General features: G+C 47.3%; 1 protein-coding gene across 2 annotated transcripts in view; it reads left to right on the top strand.

Annotated features, from left to right (window-relative positions):
• OSGEP (O-sialoglycoprotein endopeptidase) overlaps window positions 1-19,747 on the top strand; it is an 871,251-nt gene that overhangs the window by 802,566 nt on the left and 48,938 nt on the right. The gene's annotated exons all lie outside the window — the stretch shown is intronic.

The raw sequence follows: 19,747 nt of genomic DNA, 5'->3' as shown, positions 1-19,747 counted from the left end.
ATTTCTGAGTACACCAAATAAATGCATAGGGTCTATCAAGAGAAACCCAACACTTTGAACACTTCTCCAAGCAGGTCTCTTGATTAGAAAACCTTGTGGTTTTGGGGCTAAAACCCACATCCACCCTCAGGTGGCATGTTTCGTCGTTGGGTTCCTCCTAACACAACTTACTAAAGCTCAGTGGTGTGGGCTGCTATTTTTCACAAAATGGGGAGGAGCACCTTTGTTTTTGGTTTGCGAGGTAAACACCAGTGTGAACTATTTGGTGCGGGTGAGTGTTAGCAGAGAAGATGAAAATGCTAAAAAAAATACACTAGGTGGACTGGATCACAACTTTATTGTATGTCGCCATGGGGTGTATTAAAAAGAAACAGGGGATGTAACGTCAACCCGTTCGTGATATTGGGGTCAACATGTTCCAGCCAATTGTTGAACCCTACTAAGAAGTGTATGGAATTCGCCAGGATGCAGGTAAAATGTGGCTGAGTTCACCGTTGTCGTCCCCTATAAAACAAGAGCAACATTCAAGAGACAAACTGAAAGGCATTACTTGCATGACATTGTATTAAGGTTTGCATACATGTGCATCTTCTAGCAAGCAGTGTCAATGTCAAATGTGCTCATTGTCACCCAGCAGCTTTTTCCATGGTCAGAGTAAATCAATCACTTTTTAGTAATAGTGTATTGGTAATGTATGTATAAGCATACCAGCAACAGTCGGGTGTTATACCTCAACTCACAAGACCTCAGCCAGAATAAAAACATGGCTACAAGTTAGAGGAGAGGGTTAAAATAAATCAATAAGAGACATCGACTTTCAAGACCAGTCAAGATAATGAACGAGGTGTATAGTATGTTCAACGTAAAAGATACAAATAGGTATTAACGTGTTAAACCAGTCAAATGTTAACAAATCTACAGTGGGCAAGGTGTGTGATATGCTCATTGTAAAAAAAGAAAATACACAAGCGTACTAGCGTGCTTTTCACTGACTAGCGTGGTGTCCATTGTTACACACATCTATCAGAAACCATCTTCAACATGTCTTTTCAGCACATTTAATAGCAAGTCACATATACAATCATCAGTATTAATGTTGCTAGCGACTAAGTAAGTCCTTAAGGGCATATCCGAAATAAGTAACTATTGACCCTAGGGAAGTGATCAAAGTTTGAAGACATTGTACTTCAACAAGTCCACTGTAATAACTGGCTGTCTGGAGCGAGGGGAAACCGCGTCCGACATTGGCTGGTCCTCAAAGTCGTCTTGGGATGTGACAATACGTGTTGGAAAATCTGTGCGAATCAACACATTTGGCAGTCACACTGCTTGCTAAATGATTTGCATGTATGTAAACTTGAATACAATGTCAATGTAATGCTTTTCTGTAGGAAGCTGGCTCTATATATACTATACCAAAGTAAGGTATAGTGTGCACTGAGTCCAGTTGATACCGAGAGGCGAAAATAGATAATACTAACAGCTCTCTTTGGTGGTAGTGTGGTCAGGCAGTTAGGCCTATCAGAGGGTGTGTTAAGCATTTGTTGAACACACTCAGGCTAGAAATTATTACACACACTTATAGACTGAATCCCAGACCAATGCTTTTGTATAAAAATATTACTTTGTTACTTTTATTTTAGAACCAAGAGAACTTAGTTGCAGCTAAGTACCAGTTTAAAATAGCAATACTTTGCAGGTACAGTAGGAATGTGTCTGCAAAAGCATTAAGAGTACTTTACAGATTTACTGAATATACTTTGTGTCAATCAACAGTAGCAATACTTCGCAGTGGAGAAGATAAACACTTGGTGCAAATGGCTATAATCACAAGGCAATCCTATGGAGGGAAAACAATTATGTATATTTACGGGTAAGTGCCCGACTTACAGATCCAATCTTCAGCATTTTAGACCAGCACTGGGCAAGGGTCAAATCAAGGTAGGTACTGCGCCACTGGGGCAGCCAGGTGCAGGTGTCACTGGGACCTGTGTTAGTCAATGGAGACTGGGGGCACCGACAAGACGTGCACAGGCCCGGGGGTTTAGGTAAGCCCGGTGGTTCAGGTATGCACGGGGGCCTATGAGGCAGCACCTAGCGTACACCACCAGCGGCACAGGTGGGGCCAGGTGCAGGGTGTAAATCAGCGGCTGACGCAAAATGCAAGTGAATAGGGAATCTTGGTCTCACAAAGAGGCTGCAGGCTCGGACCAGGAGGCTGGACGAAGGTGACCAACTGCTCGGCAGGTAAATAAAGGTTCGAGGCATGTGGGCTGCTGAATTCATATCTGTGCATAGATCGCCGCCTAGTGTTGGGTCCGGATGTTTGCACGTTGTTGTCCTGGAAGAGTCTTCGAAGTATCCTTGGATAGGTGACTCCTCCCCTGGACTACAGTGCGCATGGGCATCCTCTCCATCCTCAGATTGTTTTTTTCCGCCATTGGGTTCGGATGTGCTATCTTAGCTCAAGTTAGGAAAATATTTGGTCGAGGCCAAAAGGCCTTTAGTTCGCGTCGGTACTGTTTATCGATCGGGTTTCGATAGAATTTGTTAGTTTACTAACTTTTCAGCACCGACTTCTTTCGCATTCACCTGTCCATCGACTACTTCGACGATGGAATCCAGGACGCCGTTCAAAAGGTGTCCGGTATGCAATGCGAAGTACCCACACATCGACGTCCATCCGGTGTGCAACAAATGCCTTTCACCGGACCATGACGAATCGACATGCATGGCCTGTGCCCGGTTCCGTTCTAAGAAGACCCTGAGGAACCGAAGAGCGGCGAGACTCGAGGCGCGGCACGCGGCACCGGCCCCAACGGACATCTTCGACGAGGACGACGTCGAAGAATTAGAAACCATACCCTCCAGTCCCGTTTCCGAACACGACCCCGGATCGGACGAGGGCGACGAGTCGCTCTTCCACAGAGGTGAAGACGACACCGAGGTAGGAGACGACGAGGAGGCCTTAGGGGCCGAGGAGAGTAGCTCCGATGATGAACAAGGCCTACCTGTTCACACCACGGAAACACCAGCGCCACAGCCTTTGGCTCCGGTCGAGGGATCGCCTTCGGGCCTTACCCGAGTACCATCCCGTAGTTCCTCGGCCCCGCCCTCGGGCCCGGCCTCGGACGTTCGGCGGCAGCCATTGCTGCATACGCCAGCTGGTTTCCCTACCACAAAACCGAAACCAAAAGCTGCTCCGGTTCAAACGAAACCGAAACTGAAAGTGGCCTTGGTCGGATCGAGGCCTTCCACGCCTTCGACGCCAGCGCAACGCGTCGGCACCGACCGCACCAAGAGGGACTTCGGTGCCGAACTGGAATCGGGCGACATCGGGGTCGACAAACGGAAAAAGGCCATCGGCACCGAGACACCTACTCGGCTACCGACGCCAACGACACCGAGGGCAATACCGCCTGCTTCGCCACGCGTCGCTCCCTCGCCGACGCCGAAGCCTCACGTGTCGAAGACGTCGGTGGTGCTCTCCACACCTCGACTCGAAGACCCGCCGGCACCGAAAAAATCCACGCCCGGCTCTACGGCCCTGCCCGGTGCCAAAGCCTCAACGACGCCCCACGTGCGGCCTGGTGCGACGCAAAGCAACAAAACCTCGGCGACACTCAAAGACCCGTCGGGTTCCGGGCCGATGGGAGCTCCAGCACCCTCTACGGGGCCAGCCAACATTACCTTCGGCTTGCCTCCGTCAACGATCCCGAAGATGTTCCAACTCAGGACACGGGTCACCCAAACTACGGTCACACCCGCTGAGACGTCTCCGGCGCGCGTCATCGACGCCGACACTGGCAGGATGATTCTCCACGACCGAAGGATAACTTCGGAGCCGCCACTGGACCCTTTCAGGATCCCACTAAAGAGGAAGTTGCCTTTAGAGTCAGAACCTCTCCTTTACGAACCCTTCCATTCACCCTACCAGGATCCACACCGGTTCTCCCCCTCACGCTCCGACACGGATGCTTTGGAGGACTACATGGGGGACCAAGCACCCTACCATGTAGACACAGACCCTGATGACCAGCAAGACCCTGATCAAACTTGGGGCGACCCTGCAGACCCCAGTGCACCTCTCGATACACAGGACCCACAACTCTATGGGGCAAAAACATCTCCCACGGAGGATACTGCGGCGTTCAACGCACTTATTGAACGTGCCGCTAATAACCATGGGGTACAGCTTCACTCAGATACCATCGAGGATGACTTTCTCATGGACACCTTTGCATCCTCAGAAAGACATGTGAAAACTCTGCCAATGCTGAAGGGGGTCCTCAAACCTGCTAAGGACATTTTCAAGGAACCCACCAGGGCGCGTGTGATAAACCCCAGGATTGATAAAAAATACAGATCAGCACCTGGGGATCCTACTTACATCAAGGGACAATTACCACTCGACTCCATCGTCGTGGCGAATGCTCGCAAGAGGGCACACTCGCAAACGACAGGTGACGCTCCTCCCCCGGACAAAGAGTCCAAGGTGCTGGAGACCTCTGGCAAGCGAATTGCCGCCCAAGCTGCCAACATCTGGCGCATAGCCAACACTCAAGCGCTCCTCGCTCGATACGATAGGGCGCACTATGACACAATGGAGCAACTACTCCAACATCTCCCTGACCAGTTCAAAGAAGGTGCAGAAATTCTTATCAGAGAGGGACAGCTACTCACAAACGCTTCCATCAAGTGTGCACTAGATGCTGCAGACACAGCTGCCAGGGCCATTAACACAAGCGTCATGCTGCGCCGACATGCCTGGCTACGAATCTCAGGATTCAAGCCTGAGGTACAAAACAACATACTGAACCAGCCCATCAACCCAGACTATTTATTCGGCCCAGAGGTTGACACCACCCTGGAAAAGATAAAAAAGGACACGGACACTGCAAAGTCCATGGGCGCCCTCCAAACTCAGTCCTTTCGGAGCGGCTCCTTTCGTCGCCCCGGAAACAAGGGGGCAGGTAGAGGACAGGGGTCCCAACAAACATATACCAAGGGCAATACACAGACCACCTACGATAAAAACACCCGAGGTGGATATCGTGGCTCCAGTACAAAGGGCAGAGGACGTGGCTACGGCAACACCAGGTCCTCCCCCAAGAACAAGCAGTGACGCCCTCTCCCTTCCTCCCGACCACATAACACCTGTCGGGGGAAGGCTACAAAGGTTCCTGTCAACGTGGAACTCCATCACCACAGACAGGTGGGTCAAAGATATTATAAAATACGGTTACTGTCTGGAGTTAAAATCCACTCCACCCACAATACCACCAAGAAACCGTCCTATGTCCTCAGAGCACTTAACGCTCTTACAGCAAGAGGTGCAAAGTATGCTTCTAAAAGGCGCTATAGAGGTCGTACCCATCCACGAGCAGGGTACGGGGGTGTACTCCCTTTACTTCTTAATTCCAAAAAAGGACGGGTCGCTCAGACCTATATTAGACCTGAGACCCCTGAACCAGTACATTCTTTCAGAACACTTTCACATGCTCACTCTACAGCAAGTCCTTCCGCTTCTCAAGCAGGGAGACTTCCTAGCCACACTGGACCTCAAGGATGCGTACTTTCACATACCCATCCACCCCTCACACAAAAAATACCTCAGGTTCACTGTTCAGGGGCAGCACTATCAGTTCAAAGTCCTTCCCTTCGGCGTGACAACGGCGCCCAGGGTTTTCACGAAGTGCCTAGCTACGGTGGCAGCCCATCTACGGAGGCAGCATATACACGTCTACCCCTACCTGGACGACTGGCTCGTTCAAGCAAAGTCAGCCCAGCAATGTGCAAGCCACATGTCACGCACCATTCACCTTCTTCACAGTCTGGGATTCTCACTAAATTACCCAAAGTCCCATCTCCAGCCCGCACACGTACAACAGTACCTAGGTGCGACTATAGACACTCTGGCGGCCACAGCTCAGCCAAATTTAGTGAGGATCAACAGCATACAACTGCTGATCTCCAAGTTCAAACCCAATCACTCACTTCCAGCGCGAGTGTTTATGCAGTTGATAGGCATGATGGCCTCCTGCATCTTCATAGTCCCACACGCGAGATTACATATGCGCCCGCTTCAGGAGTGCCTAGCACGTCAGTGGAATCAGGCTCAAGGACAGTTGAAAGACCTAGTGTTGGTGAGCGGTCGGGCATACAACTCTCTGCATTGGTGGAATCCACGAAACCTTTGCAAGGGCCGACCGTTCCAAGAGCCTGTCCCACAGATAGTACTGACAGCGGACGCGTCTCTCCAGGGATGGGGAGCTCATGTACTCCACTTCACAGTGCAGGGACTATGGACAACGCAACAAAAGAAGATGCACATCAACCTTCTGGAACTGATGGCAATCTTCCTAGCCCTGAAGGCATTCAAAGTACATCTATGCAACAAGGTCGTGTTGATCCGGACGGACAACATGACCGCAATGTACTACATACAGAAACAGGGAGGAACACACTCTCCACAGTTGTCTCATCTGGCTCAGAGCATGTGGAAGTGGGCCATTCAAAGGAACATGTTCCTCATGGCGGAACACCTCCCGGGCAAAGACAACCAGATGGCGGATCTGCTCAGCAGACACAGCCACCAGATGCACGAGTGGGAGTTACACCCATCAGTACTCCAACCGTACTTCCAGCAGTGGGGTCATCCGGAGATAGACCTATTCGCGACAAGCGAAAACGCAAAATGCCAAAGCTTCGCCGCCAGATTCCCACATCCGCAGTCGCAGGGCAATGCGATATGGATGAACTGGTCCGGCAGATTTGCGTACGCTTTTCCCCCAGCGCCGTTGATACCGCTGGTGGCTCGCAAACTCCGACAACACTCCCTGACACTCGTCCTAGTTGCTCCCACGTGGGTACGCCAGCCGTGGTACACCACCTTCCTCGAACTTTCCGTGGTGCCGCATCAAAGGCTGCGGATCAAACCCGCGCATTTGACGCAGAACCATGGAGAGGTTCAACACCCAGATCCGCAACAGCTGAACCTAGCGATCTGGCTCCTGAAGTCCTAGAGTTTGGCTATCTCAACCTGCCACCTGACTGTATGGACATCATCAAGGAGGCCAGGAGACCCACTACCAGAGCTTGCTATGCAGCCAAATGGAAAAGGTTCGTCATTTATTGCAGTAATAATGACATTAACCCGCTGGACGCATCCATCCACAACATCATTTGTTACCTATTACACCTATACCGATGCAATCTGGCGTACACCTCTATACGTGTCCATTTGACTGCAATATCAGCCTATCTGCAAACCAGGCAGCACCTCTCTCTATTCAGAGTGCCTGCCATCAAAGCATTCTTGGAGGGACTCAAACGAGTCATTCCACCACGCCACCCACCGGCTCCAATGTGGAACCTCAACTTGGTCCTCACACGCCTGATGGGTCCACCCTTTGAACCTCTACACTCATGCGAGATTCAATTCCTTACCTGGAAAGTGGCCTTCCTCGTGGCGATCACTTCCCTAAGGAGAGTTAGTGAACTCCAGGCACTAACCGTTCAAGAGCCATTTATACAGGTTCACGCCAACAGGGTCGTACTACGTACCAACCCCAAATTCATGCCCAAAGTAATATCGCAGTTCCACATGAATCAGACAATTGAACTGCCCGTTTTCTTCCAAAACCCACAAACTGTTGCAGAAAGGGCACTACATACACTAGATGTGCGGAGGGCCCTCATGTACTACATCGACAGGACTAAACCCTTCAGGAAGACAAAACAACTGTTCGTTGCCTTTGCCCCACACCACAAAGGTAACGCCATCTCCAAAGCAGGGATAGCCAGATGGATAGTTAAGTGTATTCAAATCTGTTATCAAAAGGCAAAACGCACATTAACTATTCCACCACGAGCCCACTCAACACGTAAGTTGGGGGCTTCCATGGCCTTCCTGGGAAATATTCCCCTGCATGATATATGCAGAGCAGCCACATGGTCCACTACACACACATTTACAAAACACTATTGCGTAGATGTGCAGTCAAAACAGCAGGCAGCTGTAGGACAGGCTGTTCTCAAGACACTTTTTCAGACCGCTGCAGCTGGCACGGGTAGCCGCCGCTAATAGAGGGCACTGCTATGTATTCTATGCACAGATATGAATTCAGCAGCCCACATGCCTCGAACTGAATATGCTACTTACCAGTATGCATCTGTTCTTGGCATGTAGGGCTGCTGACATTCATATCGCCCTCCCTCCTCCCCGGCGCCTGTCGCAGCTGCAGCTCTCAGAATTACTACAAGCATGGTCATCACTTTCTGTATCTACTCCATCACTGCCACAATGGCGAAAAACAATCTGAGGATGGAGAGGATGCCCATGCGCACTGTAGTCCAGGGGAGGAGTCACCTATCCAAGGATACTTCGAAGACTCTTCCAGGACAACAACGTGCAAACATCCGGACCCAACACTAGGCGGCGATCTATGCACAGATATGAATGTCAGCAGCCCTACATGCCAAGAACAGATGCATACTGGTAAGTAGCATATTCAATGTTGGTGGACGTCTGGGCACTGTCAGCTGGGCTCCCCAAAGTCGGGGGGCTGAAGATGCAGGGGTGTCTTTGGATGTCGAAATGTCTTTACCGGAGCCGGTCACGGTCAGGTGGACCCTTCGAGGTGAGGCTGCAGGCGCCTTCTTGGAGTCCAGGAGAGGTCAGTCACTGATGGTTTCGAGGTCAGGATCACTAGGGAGACTTAACTGGACAGGTTGGGCACTCAGACTCGGGCCGTGGGCTTTGGGTGCAGAGTGGGCAGGAGTCGCAATTCCAGCTGGATCCGGAATCCTTGAAGTTTGTTTCTTGTGGATAGGGCCGCTGTCTTTGGGAGATATGGTCTTTTTTGAAGTGCAGGCAGTCCTCAGGTTTTTGGAAGTCGCTGGCTGCAGATCAGGCGTCTTCTTCTCGCAGAGTCTTTAAAGCTGGAGACAGGCCAGTAGGGTTGAGGCCAAGTCAGTAGTCCTCTTCAGGCTTTGCTGCATGGCCTCGTCTTCGTCCTTCTTCTTAGGTCCCAGGAATCTGAAGATCAAGGTTCAGGGGTGCCCATGAATACTGAATTTAGGGTCGTTGCTAGCACTGGTAGGCCGTAGCCAGTTGGCTACTTATCTCTAGGGTTACTACACCCTTTGTGTCAAGCTGGAAATGCCCTGGCTAGCTTTGCAAAGGGTAGGAAGTGTTTGAGGCTCACCGCCCTGAATGCTGTTCCTGCTTGGGAGTAGGTGAGATGTACCTCCACCCCAAGCAGGCTTTGCTCCTAACCCACGAGAGCAGAAGGGCTCCCAAATCAGGGGGTCGGATACATGTCTGACTGTGGCAGGCCGGTGCAGACCAGTCAGCTGTACACTAGGGAGTTGGTCGATTTTCAGGGGTCATCTCTAAGAAGCCCTCTGAGTGCTATTGATACCAAACTTTTTAGCATTCTGAAAAGCCATAATGGAGCGGTGGAGTTCGCAATGACAAACTCCCAGTCCATGTACTCAGTATGGCTTCACTGCACTTGCAATGTCTAAGAATGGACTTAATGAATGGAGTTAGCTCACACCTAATATGTGCAATCATACAAAGAATCAAAGGTTCGCTCGTATGCGTGCCAGCCAGTCAGAGGGTGCCAGCCTCTCTATGAACACAATATACAAGTGAATGTTCACTTGAGTACTGGATGCACAGCGTGTGAATACACAAGTTCACTTAATCCTAATAGGAAACACAAATTAAACACTACTTTATCACAACATAATTTATACACTTGTAGTCTGCAAGTTATACATTTGTATATTTAGCCTTTATTTGGCTTATTGAGCCAATATTTGCAAAAAACATTCGACCGTAGTCTCCATATACAAAAAACAAACATCAATGTAAGAACATAATGATTGTGGTCAAATCAACATAAATTTCAAATCTTCTTTGAAAGATGTGCCCAATGCATTTCGGGATTTAAGATATTGCTTCTTCAGGGGCCACTGTAAAAATACAGACAAAGCATCAGAGCTGATATAAACAACAATGTTCAAATCTATGGTGGACAACATACAGAAATGGCGGAAAAATAATGACCTCATAATGTACTTACACATGGCAACAGAAAGAGTGTACAGTAGTGCGAATAATAACAAACTCAAAGAATGGACTTAGACATTGTGGCGGCATATTGCTCATGCAGTTATGCTCTCACCTGTGGCATAGTGCACTCCGCCTTAGGGCTGTGAGGCCTGCTAGAGGGGTGACTTACCTATGTTGCAGGCAGTGTTTGTAGGCATGGCACACAGAGATGTGTGCCATGTCGACTCTTAAGTTTTGTTTGCACCAAAACACACAGTCTGCAATTGCAGTGTATATATATTAGGTGAGGGGCCTCTGAGGGTGGCACAATACATGCTCCAGCCCTTAGAGACTCTCTCTGGGCACAAGGCCGTTGGTACCACTGGTACCTTTTACAAGGGACTTATATGTGGGCCAGAGTTGTGCCAGTTGTGGAAACAAATGTACATTTTTGGGAAAGAACACGGAGACTGGGAACCTGATTGACAGGGACTCTGTGCACATTCAGTCAAAGGCATCAGAAATCAGGAAAAAGTGGGGGTTACTGCAACAGAAACCCACTTTCCCACACTTTGTTTGTCTCTTGAATGTTGATTTTTTTTTTTTTATAGGTGACGACTTTGGTGAACACAGCCACATTGAATGTGGGATACCGGTTGTATTTTAAGAACAGGCTATTTATTTATTCATAATGTTTTGTATAGCGCGACCATGACTAGAGGGTATCAGAGAGCTTTACAGGAAGGGAGGGTAGGGTATAAATCGAATAACTTACAAGTTCATCTTTATAATGAGGTAAAGTGCCTTGAGAATACACAAATTACTACGCTTGATATCAGAGGTAGTCAGCGAAGAAAAGGTATGGCCTCGACAAGAGACACTGGTATGGTTACAATCGATAAAACACAGAATTGATAGCTTAGGGTAAAAACTTGTTAATTCGATAAGATTTTGCTTCTTTTTTTAAGGAAGCGGTAGATGCGATTAAGCGGACGTCCAGTGGTAGAGAGTTCCATATCTTAGGAGCGGCACCCGAAAAAGCACTGTATCCTGTTTTTTTTTTTTATGTAAACGTAGTGGTTTCAGTAGGAGGGCGTTCGCGCTTTGTGATGGTCTGCAACCACCTGAATCTATGCACTGAAGATATATTTTTTCACTTGATCTACACACTTTTACCTCTGAAGTTACAGAATTCCAGTTTAGTTCCTGACGAAGGACATACATCTTTGTAGGGTTCAACAATTAGCAGAAACATGTTGGCCCCAATGTTACTAACAGGTTGAATTTGTATCCCATTTTTCTTTTTATTATACCCCTTGGGGACATACAATAAAGTTGTGATACAGTCTACTGAGTGGAATTAATTTGCATTTTCACCTTCGCTCAATACACACTCAGCCGACACTCAACCATACCAATTCGCTCACAAAACCTCTCAATTTTTTAATAGTAGTAGACCGCACAACTGACCTTCGGTAAGAAGTGTGAGGAATAACCTGATAACGTAGCATGCCACTTGATGGTGAATGAGGGTTTTCGTCCTAAAAACACAATGTGTTCTAATCAAGAGATAGGATTAAAGAACCCTTTTAGGCTTTGGGTGTCTTGGTGGACTGTATGCAGCATTCATTTGGTGTATTTAAAATAGGCAAACATGCCCTGGCAGTGCCCTTTCATGTTTCTTTGGGAGTCAATAACACACTTTTATTGCCAGTGCAACTTAGGAGCAGCATTCACAACCAGTGATAACTGTAGTTAATTACCATCACCCTAGCATTAGGCTAAACTAGTTTCTTGGAAAATTAGCTATTGTTCATTACTTTGTGAATCCAATATGGTGGTGTGGAATACAGACAAAAGAAAGATGTTTCAAACTTACTGCTGTAAAGACCCGGACTGATTCAATGTCCTGAGATTTATTATTATTATTTTTTTAATAAAACCTTGGCATATTCATTTGTGCCAGACAAATAACAAATGTAAATCAGACAGTGGTACACTATCAAAAGGCCTCAGTTTGAGTCCTAGCCAGTTGATATCTACCAGTAGATTCATAGCTAATATTTTAGACATGTTTCAATTCAGATTCAGCCCCCATATCACCACGTACTAATAGCCTTTTGTGAAGAGTACTAATAAAGAACTAGGTAGTGTTTCATTAGATTACATAATGTACCTGCACTGTTAGATGTTCTGCTGTAGAAGCCAGCTAAGAAGCAATTGTGTCCTTTTGCAGAAAAGTCACTTGTTTATATTTTATCTCAGAATAAATGATTTTGAAGCCATGCACGTTCATGCAGGGCGGTGATGAAGCTACTGACAAACGAAAGTCAGGAAAGTTTTTTTTTTTCTCTAAATGAAACATCCAGACATCAACTCGTTCGGAGGATCACACTACCCATGGCAACACAAATCGATTAAATTTAGCAAAATCTGCCTGCAGCTTGCTTAGTGCACCTCTAAAAAAATTATACGTCTGCATATTTAAATGGAAGATTAAAATAAAGTATTTTTTGTTTAGCAAAATGTTTCTATTGTAACTTGAAGGAGATATTAAGCAACAGTAAGCATGGATAATGAGGAAACCAAATTAGATGCTAACGGCTACTAACCCCAAATTACCATTTGTGGGTGAACTAAAGTACCACGGTGGCTGCTGCAGCCGACAAGAAAGAGGAATGCTGGCCATGACTTTTGCTGACACCACCCCTCCCTTTGGAGCCTCAAAAAGGCTGCATATCCTGCTCAAGACTGCCTCCGTTAATAGGAAAGGCTAATAACCCCAGAACTTCCAGTACTGCTGGTTGAATAGACAAGTGGGCCAAAGTAGCCCCAGAGAGAGTGCTGTTGCCCTGCTGTCTTTAAAGAGCTCTAGAGCAGAGCCCGCCTTTTCTCCAATGACTCTTGCTCCATTAAATTACATATTAATTAAAGAAATTTGATCATCACTGAAAAAGCCATTGTCTCACTTTCTGGTGTTGCGACAAATAACCATGCTGATGCCCATGGCACGAGAGACCCAACTTGTGGTGTCCAAGCCTACCAAAGCACATATTTGGCAGCATCCGGGCCGTTGTGCACAGTCTATGTGAAACAATTCCTGAAATCCTCAGGGACAATAGGCAAGATCTCAATTGACATGTTTTTAAGAGCATGAACGTTACCGCTCACGATCAAGGACCACACTGGCAGACGAAAACAAGTTTGCCCAAAGAATCAGTCTGTTAGAGCTTGTTTTCCAGAGGAGCCCTCAGAAAAGCATTCAGATTGAACTTGCTAGTAGAAGCCTGCACAAAGCTTTTACAGACTCAAGTGCTGAGTCTATTTGAACTTGCTATTGGAATCCTGCACAAAGCTTTTACAGACTCAAGTGCTGAGTCAAGAATGTGGCAACCTTAGAAATGACCGATAGTACTGTGCAGTTAGATGTTTCATGGGTGACAAGAGCAATATTTGGACCAGGCTGGAGGAAAGCAGACCATGAGGGCTTTATTAAATGGCAACAAGGGTTCCGAAGTAGAATGCCCAGTATGAAGAATTTCCATCAATAAATTAGCCTTGATGTTCACAGTAAGCAAATGCAAATCTAGGATATCTGCAGCCATGTGTACAACCATTGCAAATGATGCACTCTCCTCAATAGGAGTCTCAAAGGGAAATTAAGATCAGTCTTAAGAGAAGTTTCTAGGCCACTAGTATTCAGCAAATCTAAATACAGACCTTTGTCAGTGTAGTGAGCAGGGGGAATCTGCTACACCTCTTCAATAACAGTAATGAGGTTCTGTGTCAAGTCCATGGACTTCATCAGGGTATGTGCCAAGTAAGTCCTCCGACCTCTGGTAATAATAGCATTGAAGCAGGAGTGTCCTCCAAACCACATACTCCTCTGTTATTTCATAGTGCAACATAAGATGGTACAGAGTTGAAGAATGCTCCATAACTGACATCGAAACCGGTTCAGAGTATGGAAACTATGTCACCAGAGATATGGCAGGAACAGAAGTGTGCACAACCAGTGAGGCCTGTGATAGAGGCATGGGCTGCAGTGAGATTGAATGGAGTCCAGAGGCATGGGCTGCAGTGAGATTGAATGGAGTCCGATGGCATTGGGGGAAGGACACACTGGTCTATGGAGCCTGAATTCACCAGAGGGACTTGGAACCAATAATTGCAGCATGGGTTCTTGAAGACCTGAATTTACAGCTGAGTCAATGATGGTTTAAGAAATTCATTACTCATCAGTTCCACTACCAGAATCGGCTCTGCATCGGACCATGCAGCTGGAGTTACCTGCAAGTGGTTATTACCAACTTATCCCTGGAGTGGGACTGGGAGGGATGGGTTAATCCACCTTGGACTTCTTTTGGTTACGCCTCAACTTGTCTTTCCTGTATTGGTGAATGGAACTGCAACAACCCTAGAACTTTGAGCAGGAGCTACCTCTGTTCTTGTGCTTGGCTCCTCACTGACCTTTGGATGTATTATGGATAATTTGTTTTAGGATTTTGTCATCCTTGATTCTGAGGCACCAAAGGGCTATGTCATGTTATGTTTGTTATTATGATTTATATAGCGCGCGATTACCAAGTAGGTGTCCTGGCGCTGTCCATTTCTCCCTGATCCAAGAACCGGCATTATTTATCAAACAACCAAGTCTTCAGCGCTTTCCTAAATTGCAGTAATTTTTCAATGCTTCTCAAGTAAAGTGGCAATCCGTTCCACAACTTGGCTGCACCGTATGAAAAACTACGGCCTCCCCAACTAGCTTTTTTTATGACAGGGACCGTGATCAGTCTGGCGTCTGAAGAACGGAGATGCCGGGCCAGGACATACCTTTTGAATCGATTTATGAGGAAGTCAGGTCCTCCTCCGTGTAGGGTCTTAAGTCATGAAGATCAGTGGCCGACATTTGCTTCAACCAGTTCCGGCACAGCTTGAAGCCTGTAATCTTTGGGGGAGACATCCCTAGCACACGGTTTTGAAATGTTTTAGAGACTAAAGGCATGAGCTGAAATTGGGAGTGGAGTTCTGAATCTGCAATAAAGTGTTCAGGGGAAAAAAAGCTGACATCAAGCGGGCATAGGTGGCATCTGTGTGTGGCTCTGTCTCATCACATCCAGAGGCAGTTCCAGAGTTTAACAGTGCCATCTGTCTGCACACTGGAGTTATTGCAGGAGTCTCGATTCCGTTTCTTAGGATCCTCGAAAAGGTGAGGAGTCTGTGTTTAGATAGTGTCTACCAGAAAGAGTGTTACTGAAGATCAATAACTTCATGAATTTGCAGAGGGATGGGGTGCCAAACCATCTCCCAGTTTGGAGACCAGTGTGTTTGTAGTGCATTTGTGGCTGTCCAGTTGTGGAACACCTTTGCAATTCCAGTGTAGTACAGAGTGGTGATCCTGAGGGCGACGTGAAGATGGGGTTTCACTGGAAGAGGAGCAGTGAGGCACTGTGTCTCTCTGTGCACACCTGATACAAGTCTAAGGTATTAGGTACAGAAGCCACGATGTAATGTTTTATGAAATACACCAGTCTCTCAAGTTTTGTTGGGGAAGATAGGTGGAGACTGTAAGGGGGCATAACTGTCAAGGATGCCCTATCACCGCTTACAAACAGGTAAGTCATGGAGCCAGTGGAGTTCCAGTTCAACTGTTTAATAAGTTAGCCTACCAAACTGTGTGCCACACACTATATGTGTAAGGCAACCCAAGCAAAATATAGCATACCACTATAATTAAAAAAATAACATTTATCCATAAAGAACCAAAGCCCAAAAACAAATGGGTCATACCTCCTTATCTCATTATTGAAGACAAATTAATTATTGGCAAGAATCCTTACTACCTGCCTTTTAGGGATGATTAAGGGACTTAAACACCCAGATTAGTTAAGATGTTAAGATATGTGGCAAAACAGTCAACCAGATTGAATCCCTGAGTCCTCCATTATTGCTTAGAATATTTCCAAACTGTGACTGAGACGGTTGTAATTCTGTCATCTACTTGGCTCCTAGCATAACAATGGAAGCCTTTTGCCACTATTGTCCTAAGGCTTTACCTTACTCTTGAACCCAAGACTGAGTACCAACTACATGCCATTAGCACTTGAGACTCAAGGTTGTGAATTTGAGCAGCCCAAAGCTTTGTCAGGGAGGTGGTGTGAGACAGAAATTTAGAATTTAATTAAACAAATTACAATCAATAAATAATTGTCTGGTGTGTGCTTTTACTTATGAAGAAATGTACTTTAATCATGGCATACAGCTAGAAACTACATATTGGCAAGAACAATTTACTTAGTGAGTCCTTGGAACTTAATACTGCTCTGATATTACTTCCAGATACACATGCAAGATCATGGTGTCAGGACACATTCATGAGGCCCAAAATTCAGGGAAAGTATATCTTCCTTTAACTTCCAACCAGACAATGGCTAATTTGCTGGACGTAGGTTATAGTAACAGTGATTTATAATTTAGATGATAGCTACCCTGGTGTCTGTCTTATAATTTCCACAGGTATGGGTTGCACACAGTGCCCCTGTTACTTCAGTGTACTAGCACATCCCACAGTGCATTGCCGGCTGGGACTTAGGTGCTGCTTAAGCCTTTGTGTTCTCTCAGTCAATTTCCCTTTGGGAGTGGCAGTGTTGGTCTTTGCTCGGGCCATTGGTGACCTGCATTAATCGCAAGCAGAGCGGCTGTACACAGGCACCCATATTTGATTCAAATGAAGGGGGAGGGCACAGGTGCCCGAGCCCACTCATTGATGCTGCCTGCAAGGTAAATCTTACTCTTGTGGTCTTCCTCAGTCCCAAAGTTTAAGCTCACCATCCAAATGCGCGAAGAGCGCACTCCAGGTCTAAGTGTTTATCTTGTTATTGTGATGTACTGCTGATAGCGGTTGCGAATTGTTGTAGTGATTAGACATCATAACTTCTATTTCGACTAATCGTACGTAAACCACTGATCACTGTAGCAGTGTTTCATAGTGACAAGTTGTCCAACTCTTCTTGACAATTCTGCCATTCAAGAATCACTTCTAAAACCTCTTGCTGCTCTCTACAAACCTCCCTGGCTGTGTTGAGGAGTTCATGAGCCACACATGCTTTGGGGGATAAAATATTCAATAGAACAGTTGTAAGTAGCACAATACACAGTGGGATCCCGGGGGAGATCAAACCATACACTAAAATAGTGGTATAACAACCACGATTTGAGTCGAGACAAGGTCAAGAGCACGTAGAATCGCTGGGACCCCTAGGAACCACCCAAAGTGAATAGATGGGGACCCCACAGAGGACGGGTGCAGTGTGCCAACACCACTGCGGGCTCCGTACAATTCTATGGGGATGTAGCGGTTACATTTTTACAGTTTAAGGACCCTTCTAGGAGGACTTTGAGAAAACCCTTTAGAACTTAAGAGGTTGAAGAGTCAACCCACCCGTGGATACCGTAGTACCCAAGTTACCGGGTGCATAGGTCTGGAGTGGTGTCGGAAACCGCTGTCGTTCTCAGTGGAGGGCTGCGAAGGAATACTGCTGCCATGAAGGTGAAAAGGGTCCGGTGGAATCCAAGTCTGGATTCTGGAAGAAAGGAACCTGAAAACAGAGGGGACAGAGTCTGGGTCACTTCAGAGTGACCAGGGGCTCAGTAGACGAATGTCCACTGATTTCAGGTGCGAAGAAGGGGTGCTTGACTCTGCAGCCACGAGGACCAGGAAACGTCGAGGACGACCAGGAGCCAGATGCGAGCTGTCCCACGAAGGACGTAAAGTGCTGAGGGGGTCGGTGTCTGGCTGGAGCACCAACAAGCCTTGGCAAAAGCAACCCACGCAAGAAGGTCAGGCAGGTTACGGTGTGGACCAGCTGGGTCCAGGGGACTCACCAAGCAATGGGGAGTCAGGGCACTTCTGGAGCAACCAAGTAAGCCCAACAGAAATCAAGTTGGCCCTCAGGAGGACCCACAGGCCGAATGACCGGGAGTCTCGAGGGGACCTCGAGCAAGATCACAATGTACCAGCCCACAGAGCACTCTGTGTGAGGAGGCCGGAGTTCTTTGGTGCAAATACTGCTTAGGGTCAGGACTACACAGAGTTCAATGCACAAGCTCGGGAATCGCCAACAAGCATATGTAACTGCAAATGGACGCAGTGCACAGGGGTTTGGCTTAGGCCGGCCCCAAGAGGGATGCTGGCTTTCAACTTGCTGAGAGGGCAGATCGACCTCAGGGATTTTCAAAAACCCACCTCCTGTGTTGCTGAAATCTTCAGAGTCTGCAGGAGCACGGGAGCAGTAGACTGGTCAGTTGCGTTGAGGTGCCTGCTAGGGCAGGGGAGTGACTCCTTCACTCCAAGGGAGATTCTTCAATTATCCTTAGTGCACCACTGGTCCTGCACGGAGCCTATTTGGAGCAAGGGCACATACAAAGCTTTGGACTGAGAGGGAGACTAAGTCGGGCCCAGTCGATGTCCAGAGTGTCCAGACGGTCGAAGGTCAGTGCTTTCTTATTGTAAAAACTTGTCCACGTAAAATCTAAAGTCTTACAGTCAGGTAAGCCCTTTTGTACCCACTGGAGGAGGTTGTACAGATTCAGGGGACCCTTCTAGGTGAGGGTCAGGACAGAGGGGTGGACCCATGTCCTTTGTCCAGTTTCGTGCCAGAGCAGGAGCCAATGGCTCCCAGAACTGGTTTGAGCTGGACTATGCACAGGGACACCAAATGTGCCCCAAGTGCAGACTTTCAGGCACTCTCAGAGTGCACCCACCCCCAATACACTAAATCCTGTCTGGGAGATGGCGACACCTCACTGTGACAGGATGCCTATTGTGCTGCCTTCTTATGCTCGAGCTTGGTTCAGCAGAAGGTGGGCAGACATGTGTTCCTGGTCAGCAGCATTTATTTTGTGCTGACCGGGTCGAGAAGGCTGGCACCGGATAGACCAGTGACCCCACAAAGCTCACCTCAGAAGGGTGGCATCATACCTCCCACACCGGTTACTGGTGTGGAGGTATGATTCCAAGGTGTTTGATAGAAAACACGATATGTTTCTGTGCAACCGTTTTCAAGATAAGCATTTACCACGAGGTTATTATGCACCTCTACCTATATGTCGGGCTGAGTCACAGACAATCCGGGAGAATGGTCTCTGAAGGCTGCAGAGGCACCCTCTCACTAAAAACCCAGCGCACTGGCTTCAGGATTGATAAGGCCTGCTATAGGGGTGATTAATATGTTTTAAGTGTAGTGACCTATAGATATAGTGAACCTATATCTAAATTAAGTGGTGCAAGCACCATCTTACACAGGTTGCAGTAGCAGACCTGTAGTTACATTTTGCATAGCCTCTCATGGGTGGCATAATACATGCTTCAGCCCATGAGGCCTCTGGGGTACCTATGCCCTGGGTACATGGGTACCATATACTAGGGAATTATAAGGGTACCCCAGTATCCAATCTGGAGTGTACCAAAGTACATGCAATAATTTAAAGAAGAAAGCAGATAGACTGGGGTCCTGATTAGCAGGATCCCAGTCAGACTAGTCAAAAACAGTGCAACAGCAAGCAAAAAGTGGGGGTAACCATAAGAAGCAGATTCTACTTTCCTACAGGTACTACCTGAAACATGTAACCAATACTCCCAACTCCATTGAAGTAAACGCCCGTTATCCTGTATTGAAAGGCAAA

This window comes from Triturus cristatus, chromosome 6 (assembly GCF_964204655.1).
Source record: "Triturus cristatus chromosome 6, aTriCri1.1, whole genome shotgun sequence".
Classification (NCBI taxonomy): domain Eukaryota; kingdom Metazoa; phylum Chordata; class Amphibia; order Caudata; family Salamandridae; genus Triturus; species Triturus cristatus.
This window is presented reverse-complemented; position numbering and strand designations above follow the sequence as displayed.